Source organism: Oxyura jamaicensis, chromosome 22 (assembly GCF_011077185.1).
Source record: "Oxyura jamaicensis isolate SHBP4307 breed ruddy duck chromosome 22, BPBGC_Ojam_1.0, whole genome shotgun sequence".
NCBI lineage: Eukaryota > Metazoa > Chordata > Aves > Anseriformes > Anatidae > Oxyura > Oxyura jamaicensis.
The window spans coordinates 4,637,268-4,657,388 of record NC_048914.1 but is presented as its reverse complement, the minus strand read 5'-3'; the positions used below and the strand labels follow the sequence as shown (position 1 = coordinate 4,657,388).

Genomic DNA, 20,121 nt, shown 5'->3' with positions numbered 1-20,121 from the left:
TCCCATCCCCATCCCCATCCCATCCCCATCCCCATCCCCATCCCACCCCATCCCACCCCCAAAAAGAACCATCCCTGAGCCACTGCACACCCTTTGGGGCTGGGGGAGCCAGGTCTACGCGGGCAGTGACACAGCAGAGCCCGCACATCTGCGTGCACAGACACACCCAGGGCTAATTGGCCATGGGAAGCCGTAATTAAAAACACTGACCGGCGCTCCTGCTGATGAAGGCAGGAGCAGGTCAAAAGCGCTCCCATAAGAAGACGGCGTGCTGCAAGGGGCTGGGACACGGCAGCCTTCTCCCCGAACACATGGACCAAATAATTTTGACACTGAAGTTTTTCCATGGAATAAATTTAGGGTTGTTGAAGCGAAAAACTTAAAAAGAAAAAAAAAAAGTATTTTAGAAAAGCAATTTAAAAAAACATTATTTTGATTGCCATTTCCAAGAAGATCAGGAAAATCTCCACCAAAATCAACATTTTTACATGAATATTTACATTTTGTTTGAAAAATCTGTTTTGGCTGAAAAGACACTTGTTGAAATTTGCGTGACGGGCGATGTCACCTCCCTGGCGACGTGGGCACCGCCTGGGCCGCGGCCACGCGTCACCAGCAGCCCCCGCAGGGCCATGGGAAGAAGATCCCGCAGTTCCCTGCTGTGGCTCCCGACACAAAAAGGGGCAGCACAAATCCTGCCCTGGCTGCCGAGCGGGGCTGCCCGCACCCCTCCAGATCTGCCAGAAGCTGCCGAGATGGATCAGGGAATTTCAGGGTATCCTGCCTGCTGCATCATTTGCACAGCACCGGGGCTCGATGCGCTACGGAGAGATGCTTCCCAAGATGAGGTCTGGTTAGGAAAGGGCCTTCCCTTCCCCAGGACCCCAGGGAAGCTGTGATCCCTGCCCCAGATGGGGAGATCCCCAACGCAGCTGATCTTGGGAATCTGCTCGATGATCCAGAGCGGGGCACTTCGCCTTGGGTCCATCCATCCTGACCTTCCCGTCTTGCTCTTCGCCTGCCCAACAGAACTGTGAAATTACATAAAACTGAAAACTGGGATTTTTTCCTTTTTTTTCTTTTTTCTTTTTCAGTCCCCAAACAGAAAACTGGGGTTTGCGACGGGGCGAGGCCGCGCGTGAGCAAGGCGGGATTGAAGCTGAGAGGCTTTGCTTAATTAATCGGCACCTAAACGCCTCGCTTCCTCCAGCACTGCAGCAACCCGCTCATGAAAGGAGGAGAGGGGGGAAACCCACTTCAGACGGGGAAGGTTTTCTTGAAAAGCAATCACTTGGTGTCACTTCCCGAGCTGCTTTCCTTTCATGTGGCAAGCGGATGGTGGCAGCTTGCTCCCCCTGCTCCGCATCAGGTGCGGGGGCCCCGCGCCGCTCGTGGGGGCAATGTCAGCAGGGCAGGAATGGAGCCGGGGGGTGGGAAGGGGAAAAAGGGTGGGATTTTGTGCCCGAGAGGGACCCAGGCTTCCCCACGTGCTGCGGGGCGATGCCGGCGCAGGCGGCACGGAAAGGGAGAGAGCAGGAGACGGAGAAGGAAGAGGAGAGGAGAAAAATGCCTGGCATGAGTTCAGAAAGCTCTCCAGCTCACACATCTGGTTCTTATATTTCAAAGTTAATTAGTCATATTGAGGCTGTCTGAAGATAAATTTATCATCCAGAAAAAACACAAACAGTTTGAAAAATGAAAGGAAGTGAGGTGACACGGCTTGACGTTTAAATAAATCATTTTAACATGATTAAAAAACTTGTCCTCCCTGACACCCGGCGCTGGATACTTTGCAAAGACTTTTTGACAAAGACAAGTCCCGCTTTGGCACACAAAGCCCCTGCCATTCACTGCCACACAGCCAGCCCTCCCCAACGCTTCCCCCAGCGCCTGCCGGGGTCCTGGGCTGAGCCGGAGGCTGGGAGCCCCCCAGCACCCTCGGCGGGGGGCACCCAGAGGTGGGACCTGGCCCTGGGGGAAGGCACGGGTGTGTGGGGGCAATGCTGCTGCAGCATGCCTGTCCCCATGTCCCCCCTGACAAAGCCAGTGCTGATCGAACCCAGCGTGAAGGTTTCCCCCCGTTGGTGACACTGTCCCACCAGTGGTGCCAGTGGGAGGGTGAAAGGAGCCGGTTTTGGTGCAAAAAGCCCCTCATTTTGGTAATTCTCGCCGGGTGGCTGTCACTGCCTGTTCCACTGACACCGTGCAGAAGTCTCGTTAGGTCCGGGGCTTTGGTTTTACATCCACGTTATCAAATTTCCCTGTCACCGGGCTGAGTGACGGGAGGCGCGCGGTGGCACGGAGCGCCCTCCCCGACTGATCATCCTGCTGCTGGATGCCGCGAGGGCGAGTGGCATGGGGCTGGTCCCGAGGGGCTGGGGATTGCTGGTCCGAGGGATGCTTAAGCTTTGAGACCCTGGCTGGGTTTCTGATGCCTTTCACGCCCCGGGTCCAACCCAGTCCCTGGGGAGCCAGCTGGGCTGTTGGCCAGCTCCCAGCCCGGAGGCTTAAACAAGATGTCGAAATCCCCCCTGCTCCAACCCAGCCACCAGACCTCGGATAAGCCCTTGCTCCCTTCACCCTCCAGGCCTCACTTTGCAGAGCTGCACAATGGGGATTGCACGGGGCCTGGGGTCCTCCCCTGCTTCCCAAAAAGCTGGATGCAGCAGACGGACGGACGCACGGACACACAAAGCCCCCGCCTGTTTGGAGCTGCGGAAGTTGAGAAGGGTAGGAAGACGCACGTCTCGTAACAAGAAAAGAGCTCTCCTGGGCATGAAGGAAGCAAAGTGACATAAAGGAGCGTGAAATAAAAATAAATAAACAAAAAAGTGACGCTTAATGGATAAAATGAATATTCAAGTTGTTTCCAGGGAGGAATCTTTGATTTGGTGCTGGTTACAGCTACAAGGTTTGCGCGTTTTCTTGCTGTCAAAGCCTTCACCGTAATTGTCCAAAAGTTCCTTGATTATCTCTAACAAAACTGTCAGCTGCCTTTGAAGTATCAGAACAGTCTCATCACATCTTATTAAATAGTAAACATCATTTGCAAGCCTGCGGAGCCAGGCAGTGGCGGGCAGGAGGCACGCGGCAGGGCCGGGGGCAGAGCCCTGCAAGGCACCGCCGAGACCGTCCCTGCCAGCTCCCTGCGGGGCTCGGGAGGAATTACTGGGCTGGAAATGAAATCCCTGGTTTGGATCCCACCGAATGTTTTCGTGCTTTTCCTTCCAGACAGATTTGGGGGAACTTACTTCATGCGTTGAAGTGTCTTTCGAGAGATGAATCTTTCATAGAAGAGTAATTGTGCAATTAGCTATGAATTAGTAAAAATTCGTTCTAATTACTTCCAGGTGTGACACGTCTTATGCTCAGAAGCGAGGAGGGGACTGATGCTGCCCTGTCAGCATTTGCTTTCGGAGCGGAGACACCTTGCAGGGCTGCCGTGGGATCCTCTCATCTCACCAGGCTGGGATGGGAGCCGTGAGCCCTGGCGCAGATCGGGTCCCACTTGGTGCAAACCACCCTAAAATTGTGAAGATTGGCCCATTTACCCTGCTCTCGGTCTCAAAAAGGGGCTGGTGGCGGTGCCCCATGGAGCTGGAGCCCCTTCTGCCCCCCCAGCTGAAAGCGTCCCCCCTGGCTCGCTGCTGGCCGGGGTGGGAAGCCAGGTGGATCCTATTGTGCCTGGTGCGTCATTAAAAACACTGGAAATCTCACAGTAAAGCCTGCAAGATTTCCAGCCTTAATTCCAGATCAAAGAGGCTTTGGGAAGGAGCATCCCAGGTTTGAATGCTTATCTCGGCCAGACCCAGCGAGCTTTTGAAGTTGCCCCATCAGTCACTAATCAAAGATCTCCTTTTAGATGGGGAAATCAAATCCCTTTCAGCAGAACGGGTGGTTATCAGTTTCTAAACATCACTTGTCTTTCCAGTGACCTTCTTTTTGTGAGCTGACCCTGGGGCCGTCACTGGAGCAGGAAAACCTTACGAGAATTGGCCCTGCAGTTTGCAGAGCATTGGCACACGCATAGCTGCGCTTTCAAATCAGCAAGGAATGTGTGTGTGGAAGCAATAAAACCCTTCAGAGGTAAATAAATACATGCTGTATTCCCCGTTTAACACACAGCAATTGCCTTCGACTACAAGCGCTAACAAAGAGCCAGCATTTCCACTCAAAAGAGGAATTCACAGAGCTATCGGCCTCTGTTTTCCCTCACCCTGCTCAGACAATGTCGAGGGGACGATAGCATCTGGGAGGACCAAGACCTTAGCTCCAAGTGGCCGTGTCTGGGAGGGCGGCACCGGGACATCACCGGCTGCTCCTGCTCCCTTGCAAGGGCGCAGCCAACCTCTGTGCAAAGAGACCCAGGGAAATTCTTAAATTTTCCACCCCCTCTGCAAAAAAAGTAAGCCACCAGCGAGGACTGCGGATGCTGAAGCTATCTGTGATTAGTTTTGACACATGGGGCTGAGACACAGAGCGGGACGTGGTCCCCACAGCCCCTGTGGTCCCGGTGGCGAGATATCGCCCTGTCCAAAATGCTCTGATCCCCTCCCAGGCTCGCAGAGGTACAAAATCACCAGATACCTTGCAGCAAAATCTCCGTCTGTATTGCAGAGCAGCGTGGATCCGGCCGTGCCTGGATTGAGTCTAAATCAGCATAATGACCAGTTTTCACTGAAAATGTTGCATCTTATTTAACCTAAATTGCACGGAGCTTCAGGACTCTGCCATTGAGTCTTCTGGCAGGATTGCACATGGCTCTCTGGAAAATTGCCTGAGAACTTATGTCCAATTTTGTAACTTGCTGGCTTACCAACTCTTTGACAAGCTGCTGGGAAACCTCTTCTTGCAAATAGCTTGTGGGATTGACATTTGCACTGTCAGGTAAAACTTTTCCCTGGACAGCCTGGAAAAAACCCAAGCACGCACAGGCCTGTCTTCACTGCTGCCACTTGGCCATGCCCACGAATGCCAAACTGCAGCAGGACTCTCCTGTGACCTCTCCTGTGATCATTTGCTCACCGAAACCTCCAGGAAACAGCTTGTGCTGCTAAAATCCCTTGTAGGATTTCGCCGTGCAGCGGAGAGCAGCGCTCTGTCCTGCCACCAAGAACATTCTCTGGATGCGGTTGCGGTGACCGTGCCCATGCGATCCCTCCTTGTAAATTTGCTGTGCAGAGATCAGATGACGGGCTTCTCTTTTCAGACACTTTCCTAATGGGAATTTACACCTTGGAGGGGGAGCAGGATTGGGACCGCAGCCCGGAGCCCCCTGCTGCCTGCAGCGGGGCTGGCGCAGCCGATGCATCCCCCTGCTGCGGTGCTGGGTCCGCTTTCCGCGCTGGAGATCCATCACCCACTATTTTGGTCTTTCCCTCTATTTTTGGAAATCGTCTCACGGTTCCATATCCTCCCCTGTAACCGGATTCTTCACGTCCCTCCACGTCTCTGTGCTTGGGGTTAACCCTTCGGGCTGGGGCTAAAGAAAAAAAAAAAGGGAAAAAACCCAACAAATGCAGCACAGTGGGTAGTGAGGGCTGTAGATCACCGAGCCCCTAAACAGCACGGCTTTTATTGGGTTAGAGCTGGTTTCTTTCACGTTTGCCTGGGCAACTCTGCATAATTAAAAATAGGCCTCTCTTATAAAAAATAAACAAACAGTATCACTGTCCTGTGCAGGAACAGCCCGGGGGCAGCTCCTGGCTGGGTGAGCTGCCCGGCGCGGCCGAGCCCAGCTCCCAAGGCTCCTTTGAAACCTCTGAGTCTGAGCACGGGAGGCAGAGCGCACCGGACCGGCGCTGCCAAAAACTGGAGTTTTTTTTTTTTTTTTTTTTTTTTTTTTTTTTTTTAATAAGGCCTCAAACAAACTAATAAAAATACCCCGTCAGCAGGGCAAATTTCATTCCAGCTGGGAGCTGGATTCCTGTTAAAGGGAAGTGCCAGCAGGCCCTTTAGCTCCAATGGCACTACCAGACATGGCTATAATTATGAGCTTTCGATTGCTGTGTGAAAGCTGTTATGAATTTCAGTGGGCAGAGGGGCACAGAGGAATAGTAAATCACCCAAACAAAAGGTATGGGCAGCAGGGAGTAGGCTCCGGTGTTAACCAAGCACCATTGTAAAGAGCTTAAATTATGACCATGTGCCATAGTTAGAGCAGGATCTGCAGCTGGGAGCTAATTGTCCTGGAGGCACCCAAGCATCTCTGCAGGCGAGGGAGAAATCAGGTTACGCTTACCGGTCCTTTGTCCCTGGGATTTCCAGTGCTCCCAGTTCATCCAGGGGAGTGGGAGGACTTTGGCTGTGGTCCGCTGCTTAATGCCACCGAGGGACCTGAATCACCCCATCCTGAGCCCCTGTGGTGCGCTGCAGCAAGGCATGCGGTGCTTGAGGTTGTTCGACAGCTCCATGTCCTGCAGGTGCTGTCGGAGCTGCTCTCGAAGAAAAGGGCCTCTTGCCCCACACCTCCAAAATTTATTTCACCCAGAGTTTTGCTGTCTTCAGAAATGCATCGACTTTCCCCAGGTACTGAAAGGCTCCCAGGGGTGACCCCCGCATTTCCAGGCACCATTTCAAGCCCTTTGCAGCCCGACAAAGCCCACAGCTGGAGGAGCACCCGGGTCCTTGGCATGGCCGTCGCTCACCCCTGACCAAACGAGGAGCACCTGCAAGTGGACCCCAAATAGTGGCTCTCCCCACGGGCTCCCTCCTTCCTGCCCCCCCTTCCCCATCCCTGGGGATCTCAGTTATTTTTAATTTTCGCTCTATTTAATCAGCCACTTGCTCGCTCATTGTCCTCAGTCACCCTCGGGCAGCTCAAGCAGCACGGAGAGAATTCAGATGTTGGCCAGGACGGTGCTTCCCCCTCCCCGTGATGGGTTTTCATGCTCGGGGAGATTTGTCTGCAGACATAACTTCTCTGCACCTCGAGAAAGTCAGCGCTCTGCCGAGACAGCCGCAGGATTAATGTCCCGAACTCGGAGCAAGGAGGGGAGCGTGTGCGTGGAGAAGCAAGTCTGCACCAAACCGCATCAGTAAAATGAGAAAGCCAAAGATTGCCCCATAAATAAGGACCAGTTGACATTTCTTAAATTCATAGCTTTAGCACACAGCAAAGTGTCTCCTTTTTATCAGGAATTTGTTGACAAGAGTTGCAAAAAGATCTACAAATAATACTGAGTGGGGCTACGAAAATGTATTTGTGGAACATTTCGGTATCAGGGATCACCATTATATCGGAAGAATCCATCTTCCTGGAACATTTTATTAGTATCTAGATTTTATAGCTGCTCCCTTTTAATTTTTTTTTTTTTTTTAATTTATATATATATTTTTTACCCCTTCAGCAAATGCAGCATTGGCAGAAAAGAGGGCGAGCGGGCAATGAGGGACAGCCCAGCTCCTGGGGATACAGCTCCGAGCTGCCCCCATCCCTTTCCATCCCATTATGCGGGGTCTCGGTGCCATCCGGGGATGGAAAACTTGTGGAAGAGCCAGGGAGCAGAGCCTGTCCCCCAGGGAAAGCCCAGCTCCAGCACCAGTGCCCGTGGTCGCCCTTCCCCGTTCGCTGCCCGTGGCCCCACTGCGGCACGCGGGGCCCATCCTGCCCTCACCCCCCCGAGCTGCAGCCTGCCCGGCAGAAGCGATGATAAATTTCCAGCAGTGGCATTACAGACAGTCATAAATAACGCCTTGCTCTTTGGTGCCGGCAGGTTCCATTAGGGCTGTCTGCATTGGGCTGTTGATACCCCCAGTCTGCGCTGGACCCAGCCGTAAAATTTATCAGCGTGCTTTCCTCACCCCATAAATCATCCCGGCTGGGAGCCATATGGTAGATAAGGCCCCAACAACACCCGGCCCCCAGCGGCAGCGGGTGGGCAGCTCCTTGGAGGGGCACAGGGACATTTCTACCTCTCGGTGCCACCCAGAGGGTGCCACTTGTCCCCTGCACACCGGTCCCTGCCCGTGGTGGCACGTCCAGGGCATCTCGTGGCTGCCCAGACCCATGCCAGCAGCTTATTAGAAGGAATCACCCCTTGTCCACACCTCACGCAGCTATGGGCATTCCAAATGTAATCGGTTGGATGCTGAATTTTGATTATTTTGAGCTGAAAGGGCCCCGTGACACAGGGACCCACGTTTCTCCCTTGTCCCCTGCGGCACAGTGGCGGAGGAAGGGCGGCGTGCCTCAGACTTGAGGTTTTTCCCCCGTCCCTGCCTTTCCCACCTTTATTTATTTCTATGCAAAGCGAGGTGTAAATTGACACCAAATCAGCCTGTTTACATTTCACACCCACTTTGCACAGGAGAAAACGTGTAAAGTGGTGAAGAATGAAGCCTATTGTTGCAGGGCTTGATTAAAAAAGGGAAAATATTCCCCAAGGTTTTGCAGTAAGGATTTACGCATGGGTTTAGCACCCTCTCCCCCCTCCAGGAGTATCTGAGATACAACCGGGTGGTGACTACATGGGGAAAATCGGAGTTTGTGCCTGTGACTTTACAGCTAGGTACAGCTTGGTTGGATAAATGAGAATTACCTGTTCAGGGCAACACAGGAACCCACCCGCTGCTTTCCCCACTTGTGGCTGGCTTTTTCACCTCTGCTCTCCAGCCCCATCTCTACCCGACAACCTCCTTTCCATTCCAATCCACTAAAAGCAAAGCAAAGACCCCGCACAGGGGCTTTCCCCTCGTGCCATTGGGAATTGGCTGCCCCCCGGCCCTTGGCTGCCCCCCGGCCCTTTGCTGCCCCCGGGGGTTAAGCGTGCGCTGGAGAAAGGAGCAGCTCCAGGAACGCCGGGCTACCTCGGAGGAGGCCGGTCTCGCAGAATCTGCCATAGTGAACTCTTGGGAACACATTAAATTAAGTGTCCTAAATTCGCCTAACTATGCATTTAATTTGGCAGTAATAGGACACTCTCGGTATAATAGCGGAGTTGCTGTATAATAGGAGAGTAGCTGCATATTAATATTTTGATTATTAAAGACGTGTATTGGAGGCTTAATAACTATGTAATATATTATTGCTTAATTGCTCAGACTCTTAAGTATGTTTTCATAATTAGCTGCTATTTAGTTAACGTAAATATCCAGCTTATTAAATATAGAAATGCAGTTCTGCTTGCAGCGGTTATTTGCATGAGCCGCGGCGGCAGCGGCGAGCCATGCAGCTCCATGGGGACCGCCCCTGCCGTGGGTGGCACCGGTGGCCACACGGCCACTTCCCTGCCACCACCCAGGGGCCACAGGGCCACCGAGCTCGTCACAGCCGCTCCAAACTTTGCAGGTTGTCTTGGCTGTGTTGGGAAGGCTCCCAGGGCTCAAGCCTTCGCTTTGTCTGGTTCCTCTCAAGCAGAGATAATTCCCTCTACCTGGGCCAGACAGCTGATGTGCTTCCTTCTTCCTTAATTTGGCAATAAATCTGCCAAGCTGGGAGGCTTCTGAATGAGGCTTTTGCTCTGGTTCCTGCATGGAGGACCCATAAAAACCATATGGAAATGAAAGACAGGAATGCGCGTTTCATACTTGGGCTGCGCGGGGCCCGCGGCTCGGGGATGGTCGGCGTTTATCTGGTGTAAACACCTGAGCCCGCCGCCAGCTCGGCTCTGCGTGGGTGTGAGCAGGTAAATGCCCTGGGGGCGGCAGCCTCTGGTGCTGAGCGTGCACGTGGGGGATCCTGGCAGCAGCCACGAGCAACGGGGGGGGACCCTGGTGGCACCTGGCGGCACCTCGGCTTCTCCTGCACTGGTCCTGCGCTGCTCCTGGTCAGAACTGGTGTGAAAATAAATAGAACAAACAAATAAATCAATCAAATCATAAAATAAAATAATAATAAAAATGAATAATAAAGTAAATAATAAATAAATAAAATAATAAAATAAAATAATAAAAAATAAATTAAAATAAATAAAATAAAATAAAATAATATAAAATAAAATAAAATAAAAAAGGTGATGCCTTAGGAAACCTATAGTCAGGGCATGCTGGTGGAAATTCCCTGCGTGTGACCGAGCCCTGGGCTGGGACTGCAGGGACAATGCTATTTCAGGGTGTTCCTGCTTGCTGTGATGACCTTTACAGGCCTGTTCTAACCCAGACTGTGCCCTGTTGTGCAGATGCTGCTGGGATGCTGCCAGGGATGTGGGGTGCGGAGGGGCTCTGCAGGTGGGCCTGATCCTACGCCCCCAGTGGCCCCATATTCTGCCTGCAGAAATGGCAGAAATTGTAGAAATTGCATAAATTACCTTGTTTTGGCTGCATGCACGGTTGTGGTTGAGAGCTTCAAAGGTCACAGCAAGAGGTGAGCACCCGGCCCCCCAAGCCCCCCGACGTGGCCGCGCTGCCAGGCTCAGAGGTTGGGGCACTTCTCCTCAAGTGCTGGGATCGAACAGTCCGAAGGGCTTTGGGCTTGTCTTTCAAGCTCGCAGAATTGGGGCAAGTTTCTTGTTTTGGTTCCTAAATGCTGCATTTCAACGTGTTTATTGTCCCACCGCCTAACAGGGGAGGAAGGCTGAATGAGCCAATAACTCAGCCGCTGTGAACATGTTTATTTGATTTTTTTTTTAAAGAGCTTTAGCAAATACAGTGCGTACAAGGAAAGAAAAAGCCCTGATGCCAGCATGCTTAATTCCTCTAGGAGCAAGCCTGATAGGAACACAAAAGCGTGCATGCTTCCAAACTGTAACCAATATTTGCACATCGGAGTGACTAATTCTCCACTCTGCGCCACAGAACAATAGGCATAATAGCAAGGTACATTAATGCAAAGCGTGATTGTCTGGTGCCGTGGTTATTTGACACATAAACAAGGAGAGGAGGAGGATTTTTATCTACCTGTATAACTATTCGCTGAACAGCGGGTTACAAATGTGCTCAGAAAATGCTGACCCAGGGCTGCTCCTGTACCTCCTGCGCTGGATTGGCACATGATTTGCAGCACTGCGGGAGTTCTATAGCTGACCTCATTAGCAGTGCATTTCCTGGCTTGTTAGCATCATATTTGTATAATTTACGGCACCTTCGTTTTTATGGAATGTGTTCCTTGTAGAGTGTAATGGCAGCAATATATTTAACCTCTTCTATTTAGGAATGCTGTTGCTGAAGGCAGCCTGGAGATATAAAAGGGATTTTTTTTTTTTTCATCCCTCTTTCTCTCTAGCATGCATATTTTTTTTCCACCCAGTTGCTACATACCCAAATATACGTGGAACCTGTGAAGTGTTCATAAAAGGAAACGTGAAGCTGTGCTCAGGAAACCGCAGCTTTTGCAGGAGCATTCCCAAGGTCAAGCCCCTAAATCAGTGCGGTGTCATCCACCCAAAGCCATTACTCAGCTGCTGGAAGAGGAATGGGAACTGCACCAGCAAAGGGAAAGGACGGCCCCGCGGTGAAGGCAGCACGCAGCAGTGGGAAGGATTTGGGCTCATCTCCTGCTGGCCAGCCAAGGGCACGGCTCCCCACGAGGGCAAGGCTTGGTTCCAGCCCCGGGGATGCTCCTTTCTGCCCTGTTCCCTTCACACTGCGAAGGACAATGTGTGGGTGTCACAGGCTGGGTGCAGAGCCCCTGCCCACCCAAGCTGTGTCTCTCCAGGGCCCCCCAGCCATGCAGGAGCTCCGTGACCTGCAGGAGAGAAGCTCTGCTAGAGCAACCAGCACCATCTTCAGCATGGAGCCCTTAGGAATGCGGTCCTGTTTCTTCTCTGGTCGTCACAGTTGTTTTGTGGCACTCTGGCAAATCAGGGAAATGATTTTCGTGAAGGCAGAATGCAAGGAGGAGATGGGGAGGTGGCCACCAAGCCCAAGGCTCCCCATGCGAGCCATGCGGCACCACTGGCAGGCTCTGAGTCAGCTCAGCCCCACCGGGGGTGTCTGAAATAGGGCAGACAAATGCCTGCAAACTCGTTTTCCTCCATCCCAGCAGAGCCCGGGGCGATGTGAGCAGATGGAGACGTCTCCTGCTGACGGCTGAAGTCAAGCAAGAAGAGCCGCACCTGCAGAGCTGGGTGCTGCAGGGACAGGCCCTGACACGAGGGCACCAGGACAGGCACCAGCACCCACGGGACGCGGCACGGACGCTGCCGGATCGCCCTTGGGGCACGAGTGGCTGCCAGCTCCTCTCGGGGCTCGCCCAGCGCTGCGCCGCGCTGGCACTGCTTGAAAGCAAGGGCCTGTGGCTAACCCGTCCCCTGCCAGGCTTTAAAACCGTGCTTGTTTTCAGTTTTATTTGAAAGAGGCTGAAGGGGGATTGAGAAGCTTTTCCTCAGGAGACGGAGCCCTGAAGGGCACCGTCCTGTGCCGGAGCCACTCGCGGGGCTCGGCAGGGCCTGCAGCGCTCACCACGGCCAAGTGCATCCTTCCATCTGCTCCTGCAGAGCCCTGCGGGAGCCGTTTGTTGCTTTTCTCCTGTCCCTTAAGCCACAAATTCGCCCCTGATGCAGCTGTCTCTATTTCAGCTCTAGGTCTGGGTGCTCGTGTGCTGGACCCGCTGCTCTCAGCTCACACATCTCAGCCCAAGGATCCCTTCGGGGAGGACGAGGAGGCTGTACAAGATCCTCCTCCCTGCCCTCCCACCGCCGCCTTCGGGCTGTGTTTGCCTCCTCTTCTCTCCTGCAGGGCTCTGGAGGTGCCAGGCGGAGCCATCCGGGGTCCCACCTTCATGCGGGGAGCGCTGCCTGGGGACTGCATGGCCACAGCAAGTGGAGCTCCCGCCCCCACCTGCCTGTGGCTGCCTTGAGACAGGATCTGGATCCCTTAAAACTTGATTTAAATCGAAGCTGTCTCATTAGATGGCTGTGTACCTGCTTGGTTGTCTAAACACCCCATTTTCATGCTGCTCAGGTCGCCTGCGATGTCTCGCGGTGATGAATTCCCCGGGTTAGCAGGGATTTGCACAAAAACACCTCTCCTGGCGGCGCGGTGCAGCCTGCTTGCACCCGCTGTGGCTCCGGGCCGTGACGGTGGTTCCGGATCGCTCCGCTTCGCTCCCCCGTTCAAGCCTGCTTTGCTCACACCCACCCCAATTCCACCCAGTCTTGGGCCCGTGGGACCTGGCACGGGTCCCTGCTGCCAGGGGGCAGATTTGGCTTCTCCCTCCCCATCGGGGCAGCCTCAGGCACCCGGGGAGCCTGCGGGGAGGGGACACCTGCGCTGCCACCACCACCCCATGCAGGCTAAGGAGCGTCACCTCCCTCCCCAGACAACCACGGCTGGCCAAGACGAGAGGTCCGGCGAGGCTCCAGGGCCAGGCGAGGCCACCGCTGCCCCGCAGAGCTCAGGGGGCACGGAGCAGGCCGGGGGGGCACAGCGGCGTGGGGCCGGGTGGCAGCGGGTGGCATCGCGCCCTGCTCCCGGTGCCGCAGCAGCCCCGGCGGTGAGCGGCAGCAGCACTCCCGTCCCCGCGGCTTCTTGTTAGCTGCACTCTAAGCAGGAAAGTGACTGGCCCTGACAATATAATTTACATTGCTGTATAAAACTATCTGTGGAAGCCAAGCTAATTTGTGCCAGATTAGGCTATTTGTCTCAGCCACTGTCTAACGGCACAATCTATCAGAGGGCTGTTTTCAAATATCGCTTTTCAAGCGTGCCCTTGAGAGGCGGGAATTGATTGGGATCTTAGAAAGCAAAATTACAGCAATAACTTAAAAGAAACAATAATTACTGAATCATACCAGTGTCAGCACTCTGCAAAACACGAAATAGCCATCAAACCCCAATCCAATATATTCTGAAGCAAATTTATTGAATGGAAAAAGCAGTTGAGTGAGGCTTTTTTTCTCCCCTTTCCCTTCACCCCCTCTCTCTCCCGGTACATATGGTTATCTCAAAACCGCAAGTGAATGAGTCGATAATTCTTGTCATTGACTGCTCCATTTTCAGAGAGTCAAGAAAAGATCCATTAGCTACCTCCCGACTCGGTGTCTTTCCCCTTCCCCTCCAGTCATTTGCTAGTCTGCGCTCCTCAGGCAAACAAACATATATAACTAATCATCTGTTAAAGCGCCGAGTCCCCTAATAAATCTCTGCAACTGAAATACTTTAATGGGTAATTAATTGATCCTGTTCCAGAGGAGTAATAAGATAATAAATTAGACAATATTTCACTCAGTTGTGTCAGTGTACTGCTAATGGTGCTGTAGGGCTAAGCCGAAGGATAATAAATTAGCCAGAAATTAACTGCTAAGAGCTTTCTGCAGAGAAATTGGCTGACAGGCAAGGCTTTGTGATTTAGGGCCCCAATGCCGTTGTGGTGCTCTCCATTGCATTTATTTATTTTTCGGTGCTGGCGAATATTAACTCTTGTTTGGGGCCGGAGCGAGCTGCATGGCACGGCGCAGCGCGGTGCAGCAGCGTGCAGCGGGGCTGGGGAGCAGCAGATTTATTGCAATCTGGTCGCGCTGCATGTAGGTAAATTACTTTTGTGCTGACTGTAAAGACTGTCTCTGAGGCAAGTTATTACCCAGCCAGCAAACAAAAAGGAAATATTTTCTGGTGCATTTGTCATATTTCTTGGGAAGCGTCGGCAGAGGCACGGGGAAAGGTGACTCCGGGGGTCTGATCCTCGTGCGGTGTAAAGCAGCACGGCCCTGCTGGGGTCCGGCTGCTGCTGTGAGCTGTGCTAACGGGGACACGAAGAGGTTTTGAAGGCCGGCCCATGCTGGCAGCCCCCCCATGAAGACGCTGCAGCGGTGTGGGCTTTGTCTCGCCAGGAGCAGGCGGTGCCTTGCCCCAGCTCTGTTTCTGCTGGGGCAGATGCCCCATGGAGCAGCCCCTGGTATAAAAGCACCTCGAGGACCCCGGTCAGGGCCAGTGCCTATTAGCAAGGTCATGGAGGGCATCACCCTCTCCTTCCCATCTGTCCTTACAGCAGCAAGTCGGCCTGAACCAGCTTCAACAGGGCCGGCCTCCTTCCTGACCTCCCAAACCCCATCTGGGGCTGCAGCGGGGGCCCTGCAAGGCAAAGCTCATCTGCTTTGGGCCCAGGGCATAGCAAGAGGAGGAAAGTCTGGTTTCACAAGCACTGGGAGGGATGTACAAGGGGATGAGGAATGGAAGAGGCTGGTGAAATGCCATAGGAAGCTCCCCAGGGGATGCTGCAGGGCATCCCGCAGCACCCCGCAGCACCCTACATCCCACAGCACCATGCATCTCGCAGCATCCCGCAGCATCCCTCACCCTGCAGTAAATACAGGCAGCTCAGCAGAGCCACCGAGGCCAAGGGCCTCTCCTTGGGCTTGCCCTCTCCCACTCCCCCTTTTCTCCTTCCTGCTGCCATTGCTTCCTGAGAGGAGGTGAAGAGAGTGATAATCAGCCAGGGCACCAGGAGAGCTCACGGACGAGATTAAAAGCAAATCAAAGAAGAAAAATTGTGGCACGGTTTATGTCTTCCTAATTAAAACCCCGCCAGCCTCCCTTTTCTCTCCCCCCCTCCCCTTTCCAGCTAATGTTACACTAACGAGCTGAGTTTAGTGGCATTTATGTAGATAAAAGTCCTGATGATTGATCTCAATGGCTTGTTAAAATTAGTTTCAGTCCACCATATTGATTTAATTCCATTGCTTGAAAGTGCTAATTAATAATGATAATAAAAGTGTCTGGGCTCATTATTATCAGGAGGCAGGTTGGGAAGGGGATGGGGGGCGCAGAGGCTCGCACGTCGCTCACTCCACCTAAAAGTGGCCTCTGGAAAGCTGCTGTGGGGAGGGAGAAAACAGGGCAGGAGAGGAGGGGACGGGGTCTGGGCTGCCCTTACCGGGGTCAGGTGGGGCTTGTGCAGGACACCAGGAGCCGGGACACGAGGGGACGTTGGCTGGGACCTCCCTGGGCTGTGGGGTCCTTGCACCCCGGTGTGGGTCCCCAGCCGTGCCAAGTCCAGCCTGCCCGCTAATTACTCTCCTCTAGGATCGCTTCATGCTTCCTAAAATGTTTTGCACTGAGGTTTTCTAAAGACTCGTCCGCGGGCCGAACTTCAGTGTCATAGAGCAGCCCTAATTAAGGAATTTGCCGAGAATGCGGCGCCTGCAAAATGATGCTCGCACTCTCCTTCAGATACCTGCTGTCTCCAGCTCCTGAAGCCTCTTTCCTGGGGAAATTAATTAGTGTAATTAATATATTTATGCAATCATTCAAAGTGCTGATTACAGACAACTGCAGAGAAAACTTTTAACAGCAGCCGCCACCTCTTCCCGCGGCTCAGCGGCGTTATTTCGGTGCGTTTGCTGATCTCGGCTCTCGCCGGCCACCCCAACAACATCGGGGTGCCCCCTGCCAGCTGCTGGCTCCCTCCAAGGCCAGGACGTCCCAGCTCCAGCCATGAGCTCTCCCCTTCCCCTGCTCCCCAGGACATCTGCACCGTGCTGGGGCTGTGGCAGGATCGGTGCGAGCCGGTCCCCCCCCGGGGCAGGGCACTGCTGCCTCTCCCCTCACTCCCTCCTCTTCGCCCCTTCTGTCCCTCATTTCTTTCCCTTCTATTTCTAAAAATTCTCTCTGTCTTTCCCATCCATCATTTTCTCATTCCCTCTCTCGCATACACAGCGAGCCGGCTAATGGAGTCTGCAGTAATTCAGTCCTCCTCGACAGGGCTGTAATTTCAATAAATAATTATGGGACTTGATTTCATCTCCCTCCTTCCTGAAACGCGGCTGCACAAACTCATCACGGGGCCGGGCAGATCATTAGCAGTGGGACTTCAGGATGGCCCCGTGGGTTTGGGGGCTCTCATCTTAGCCGCTGTGCTTCTCCTGGTGCTGCTGACTCCTCTCATCCAACGCGGCATCCTGAGCTCCGAGCCCCAGCCACATCCCGACGATGGGAGCCTCGCCCCCTGTCCACAAGCCCAACAGCACGGATCCCACCACCACCACCAAGGGAAAAACAGCACAACAAGGCTGACCGCGGCGAAGACAAATCCGAGGCCAGGCGAGGCCAGCGGTCCCCTGGCTCTGCAGGCAGCCAGACCGCAGATAGCCGTCCCCAGCGCCTTTGGTCTTGGCTGAAAACAAAGTGAAGGTCCCTGAGTTCTCCTATAAATGGTAATGATAACACAATTATCATGCAAAACAAAAATTAAGTTTAATGGTGCAAAGCCAGGGTGTACTGTGGAGGTAATTCATATTAATTATGTTTGGATTAAAAGCTTATTTCTTTTGTTAGCATCTGCAAGTAGGAACTTAGCAGTAAAAAAAGCCGCATATAATTACTGCATCTTATGGAGGAGCAGTGTCGAACTTAATGGAGCATCCCCATTCTCTCTGGGCACCCAACGAGTGGTAATATTTCACATTTTATGAAATACAGAAGAAATAAATTACAGGTTTAATGATAAGCATTACTTGGGCTCGTAATGCAGCGCAGTTGGCTACCCAACGCGTGCCGACCTGCAGACCCGAGCGGCGCAGGGCTGGCAGGCAGCGGCTCCCTGTGCTCGGTGGGGACAGGGGACAGGGGGGACGGGGGGCTGCAGTGAGCCCCCAAACCCTGCTCTGGTTCCCGCTGAGCTTGTGGGGTGCTCCGGCCTCTAATTTCCTTCGCACACTGCCTGCCAAGATGAGTTTTTGACCGGCAACGTGCAAGGTCTGATGCACATGATGGCTCTGCAAAATGTTGTGCTGGCCCAAGGTCGTGTCCCACCTGCCTCTGTGCTGCAGCACGGTGCCACCCCTCGCTGTGACCCCCCCTCGCTGCGTCCTGCTGTCACCCCCTCTATCCCCGGAGAGCTGCCAGCACAGCTGAGGGTTCGGTTTCAAGGTTTCGGGCTCCCCTCGCCCCCCTGGTGCCAGGCAGGCAGGTGGGGCAGCCCCCCAGCTGGCCGGGACGGGGCTGATCCCGCTGTCATCGCCGCTCCCTGGGACGCTCCCCATGCTCCTTGTGAGCCCGGGGCCGGACGGCGACGTGGGTGCCAGCTGCTACTTTAATGCCTCTGTGCTGCTGCTGGCAGCGAGGCCATCAGGGGTCTCCTTTTAAGCACAAACCAGTTTGGGGCTGGCCTGCAAGAGCTGCGGGGGCTTCAGCTTTTACTGGTGGAAGTGAAATGGCTTTTTTAAAACATCCCCCTTTTTTTTTTCTTACCAGAAAATCCTCCAGTCAGGGCAGGCTGAAGGCCTCCGGAGCACAGCACCCTCTCCTTGGCAGCATCATTTGGCTTCAAGCTCCGCATCGTGACCCACGGCCCAGGCACTTCGCTGCTTTCCCCACCTCCCAGTCTGCGAGCCTCAAATTTCTGCGCCCACCGCCCCGCAGCTTTTCTGAAGGGGTTACGGTTGCACCCACGCCGTCATTAGCGTTACCTGGTTATTGCTCTGGGAATTAAAAACCTCTACAGCTGGGCCTTCAGCTCCCGCTCCAAGGGGGTGTGATGTTGCCCCGTGTGGGGCTGGGCACCCCCAGCGGGGACACAGCCACGTCCAGAGCCCCATGCGGGGACCACGGGGGGGGACATCCTGCTCCCGGGGCTGCTGTGGCCCCGGGGGATTTGCTGTGAGCATACATCTGTGCGTCTATACATGTACACACACACAGACACAACAAAGCAGCTTCTATAAATCAGCACTCTTCCTGGCTTTTTTTTTTTTTTTTTCCTTTTGACACAATAAATCCTTTTTTTTTTTTTAAACTCATGGTAGCGATTGCATCATCTCCCTTTCGCTTCCTTCCCCACCCCGCTCCTAGAACAGCACAGATTAAGATAAAGTGATAGTGCTGTGTCAAAGAGTGCTTTACTGCCACACTTGGGATAGAAGAGGAGAGGTTAATTTATCATCGCTGGGGAGAACTGACAGAAGAGAGATATACTACCGAAGGGGGATTTAGCACAGGGCCAAGAAACTTCACACTATTTTTACCATCTGTCACATGCTCTAATAAAGCAGGACAAAATATGAAGAAAGGAAAAATGAACTATCAAACACTGATGTAATGCAGCCCATAAATCTAATTTAATTACTTTGCATGGAGACAGGTCCTCGAGTCCGTGTGAATATACTGGATTTTCTTGGCAACTTAACAACTAAGTGTTTTAATAACATCACACTATAATTTATTCTGCTTGAAACACAAAACCTCTTTTGTGCAAGTTTCTTTTTTTTTTTTTTTTTTTTTTTTTTGGTGTGTGAGAACTGTTAATTTTTCCTGCTAATGTCAAAACTGGCATAAATTCACATGTGAACTTGAAGCCTGACTGTGAAAAAAGGCGGAGGTTAGCGAACGCCTTTTTATTGTTCGCTGCTTTCCGCGTGTGCCTGTGTGTGTACACACGGGGGGCTGCGAGCGCCTGGGAAATAATTGGGGCTGCTGATGACTGAGGTGCGGAGTTGTCTGGGTAATTAGATTGTAACGTCACGACAGAGGAGTGGGGGAGGGAGGAGCGGGTGTTGGCCAAAAAGCCAAAGGGAAGCGGAGGAGGGAGAAGGAAAAGCACGGAGGGGTTCTGGGGGAGGCAGGAGAGGGGCTCGAGCCCCCGGGGACGCGGGGGGTTTGGGCACCCCGAGGGGCAGGGACCGAACCGGCGGGGAGCAGGAATGAGTCAAAAAGTAGAATTATTATTCAATATGTGTCCCCGCGAATCCGGATGCAGTTACAGAAATTATTGCTAATAATGAAAGCTATATATCAAAGGTTATAAAATTCCTCTGTGCTGGGACACTATTTTTCTAGGCTTTGTTCTGAACCATTAAAGATGACATATTGAGTTTGTGTGCCTCTGTGTTTAGTAAGAGACATTTAAATCTGATTTTAACCTAAACTGGCAATTTTGACATTTGTCTCCGGTCTTTAAAGCAGGAGCTATGATGCCACCGAGCAGGGGCGGCGGGCTGCTCCCGCCCAGCCTCCCTGCCCTCCCGCAGCGGGGAAGGGGTGAGCAGGTAATTAATTTGTTAGATCATCAGTGATTCATGGAAAATAAAACCATCCGTCTTTGTACGGCTCTCTCTGGGAGGAAAAAAGATAAAAAAGAAAAAAAAGAAAAGGCAAAGAAGGAGGAGAGAAGCACGCAGGGACTGGGGCACCTGCGCGGCCCCTTGGTCCACGTGCGCTCCTGTGGGAGCTGGTGGTGTGCGTGGTCCCCCCCGCCTGCAGCATCCCTGGGATGCAGGATGGTGTTGGTGGGTAAAGCTGGGCTCAGAG

At 53.2% G+C, this 20,121-nt stretch overlaps 2 long non-coding RNA genes across 2 annotated transcripts in view; both read right to left on the bottom strand.

Annotated features, from left to right (window-relative positions):
* The window catches only part of LOC118177520, a 7,807-nt gene extending 1,265 nt beyond the window's left edge, over positions 1-6,542 (bottom strand). The window contains exons 1-2 of the long non-coding RNA XR_004755830.1: positions 6,242-6,542; positions 211-378 (exon numbers count right to left, since the gene is read on the bottom strand). This is a non-coding gene — a long non-coding RNA (uncharacterized LOC118177520). The remainder of the gene's footprint in view (positions 1-210; positions 379-6,241) is intronic.
* A 1,437-nt stretch (positions 6,543-7,979) lies between these two features.
* The window catches only part of LOC118177519, a 16,038-nt gene continuing 3,896 nt past the window's right edge, over positions 7,980-20,121 (bottom strand). The window contains exons 2-4 of the long non-coding RNA XR_004755829.1: positions 18,111-18,116; positions 11,197-11,521; positions 7,980-9,774 (exon numbers count right to left, since the gene is read on the bottom strand). This is a non-coding gene — a long non-coding RNA (uncharacterized LOC118177519). The remainder of the gene's footprint in view (positions 9,775-11,196; positions 11,522-18,110; positions 18,117-20,121) is intronic.